Here is a 2,998-nt window from a genome sequence, read left to right as displayed (position 1 = left end):
ACACAATCCTATTTTCAGGCAAATAGTATAAATAGAGCCTCATAATCAAAATAAACATTGTTTTTACAATGATCCGATTCATCACTCGAACAAGACATTCTTCGAGCACTGCGCCTCTATTAGGCGGGCACCTTCTGTGACCTGCGCCAAGTAGTGCTCGGCCGGATATTGCCCCCCCCGCTGGATCCTGGGTCGCTATAATGGTGGCCTCCATATCCGTCCAATAGGCTTTAACACGGGCAAGGGCCATTCGCGCACCCTCTATGCACGCCGATCTTCTCATGGTGTCGATCCGAGGCACGACCCCAAGGAATTGTTGCACCAAACCAAAGTAACTGTCCGGCTTCAGCCCCTTCGGCCAAAGATGGTCTATTACAGACCGCATTGCAAGCCCGGACAGCCTGTGAAGCTCCGCTACAGCAGCCATCTTGTCACTTAACGGCAGGGGGCGAGTGGGAGCATTGAATTGCGACTAGAAAAGCTTCTCCACTTCCTTATCGCCCTGATCCTCGAAGAACTTGGCAGCGTCAGTTGTACTCTTCGCCAAATCCGCATACGCGTCCGTAGGACTCCAGTGTCCATCCAGGGGAGCATACTTCGGATCGAAAAACTTCGTCCGCAGCAAGTAGGAACCCCTAGCCGTGATTTTACCGGCCTGTTGAAGCTCCTCTCGTGCACCCCTGAGCTCGGTCCGTATTTCCTTGGTGGCATTAAGTGCCTTGTTCAGGTCGGCCGAACTATCCTTATGCTCCTTTTTAAGGAGCTCATATCGGTCAGCGGCATTTTTTAACTACACAGCCATTTCGGCTATCTTTTCCTCGCTTCGTCGATGAGCAGCCTGTTCGGCTCTCAATTCCTCGGCCGCCTTTAGGGCAGCCGCATTTCTAACCCGAGCTCGTTCCTTGGCCTGGGCAAGTTCCGCCCTCAGGGCTTCCACGGTAGCAGCACTGGCTGCAGTCCAAGCATATTGCATTCATATGATGCCACTCTCATATTTTCCTATATAAATAAGGAAAGACTAGCACATACCTTGTGACTCGTTCAGCCGCTCGTTCACCAGCATGATATCGGCATCAATAGATCCAATTCGCCTCCTTAGTTCGACATCTTCAACGGACTGTTCGGCAGCCGGATCCTTAGATACCTGCGCATATATACAGCGTAATTAGTACATACAAAATATGATCCTCCATTTGCCGCCTTGGGCGGGCAACCAGAGTCTCAGGGGCTACTATCTATATGGAGCACACCTAGCGCCTCACAGCCCAAAAATAGTGTATTTTTCACTACATACCTCAAAACCTCTGAGCAGGCTTGTAAACGCTTCATTCAAACCGCTCGTAGTGGATGAAATCTTCTTGAGTACCATGCTCATTAATGAGTGGTGCTCCTCCGAGAGGGCAGATCGCTCCAGAAGACCTATCAGTATGTCCGGCCGGACATCGAACTGTGTCGGACCCTTGTCATCGCCCCCCGTGGGAGCCAAACGCTCTGGGCTCAGGGCGGCTGACGCATTGTCTTCCGGCTTCGGCAGATCTCGACTCCTCCGTGACGGCACCTCGGTGTCGCCCGCTTCATGAGGTGGAGAGGTGGGTGGGGTCTCGCTCTCCATCATCTCCGGAGGAAGATCCCCCAAAGACGAACTCTGTTGAGAAGAGCTGCTAACCGGACTGCAAAAGACGAATCCTGGTTATGGATCTCAGAGAAACACAGTACCTTCGAATTAAAAATTAACTTACGGCTCGGTGGAGGGCTGGCTCGTTGGTGGACACGACGCGGTGAGGGTGCCTGTTGGGGCAGAGCCCCCTGGTGATACCTTTTTCCCTTGCTTGGGCATATCTGTCTCCAAGTCTTCGGAGGCGGCCCTTTTCTTCCCGCACGGGGAGGTGGCCTCAGATTCCCCTCCCTGACTATCCTCCTTTGGGGAGAAATCAATTCCCCCGGTCCGGATGCATAGTGTGTGAAGTTCGGCTTCGCTTCCCTTTCCTTCGCCTTCCCCTGAGGGCATTTTGCTAAGCACCCGGTGAAGCATCTTGGCTACGGTTGGACCCGGCGAGCCTTCAGGAAGTGGCGCCGGACACCTGATTCTCTCTGCCTTGTTGAGCCATTCCTGGCCACGAAGGGTTTTCAGAACAATGCTTATAGCAAATATAAACAGAGTGTCCGGCTTTAAAGGTTACTTACTTGGGTATCTAGGCGATTGCAGCTTAGGCCCGCATCCTCGGTGGTGTCCGGACACTTTACTTGTGGTCCGAAGAATAATTTACACATCCCTTCGAGCTTCAGGCCGAAGAAGTGCTTAATAGTCTGCAGACCCTCCGGATTGAACTCCCACATCCGTAGAGGCCGAAGTTTGCACGGCAACATCCGTCGGATTAGCATTACTTGAATTATGCTGACAAGATTTATGTCCCTCTTGATAAGCTCCCTGATACCGCTCTGCAGTATTGGAACATCATTGGCGGGCCCCCAATTCTGTCCTACGTCGGTCCACGACGCCGACTATGATGGAGGGCCCGAGCAGAACTCGGGGGAAGCTACCCACTTTGTGCCTCTCGGAGCTGTGACATAAAACCACCTCCGTTGCCATACATCGGATACTTCTGGGAAAGAACCCTCTGGCCATGGGGCATCGACGTTCCTGCTTATTATGGCACCTCCGCACTCCACATGTCGCCTCTCGATCATCTTCGGCTTCACATTAAAGGTCTTGAGCCAATTAGCCGAAGTGTGGAGTGACATGGAGAAAGGCCTCGCATACAATGATGAATGACGAGATATGGAGGATAGCGTGTGGAGCTAGATCATGAAAATCCAACCCGTAATAGAAAATGAGCCGCCTCACAAAGGGATCGAGGGCGAGGCCCAAGCCACGGAGGAAGTGAGGAAGAAACACGACGCTCTTATTGGGCTCTGGTGTAGAGATGACCTGCCCTGGAGCAGGAAGCCTGTGCTAGATGTCGGTGGTCAGGTATCTGACCTCCCTAAGCCTCGCAAT

The sequence above is a fragment of the Triticum dicoccoides genome, unplaced genomic scaffold, assembly GCF_002162155.2.
Source record: "Triticum dicoccoides isolate Atlit2015 ecotype Zavitan unplaced genomic scaffold, WEW_v2.0 scaffold56748, whole genome shotgun sequence".
NCBI classification, from domain to species: domain Eukaryota; kingdom Viridiplantae; phylum Streptophyta; class Magnoliopsida; order Poales; family Poaceae; genus Triticum; species Triticum dicoccoides.
This window is presented reverse-complemented; position numbering follows the sequence as displayed.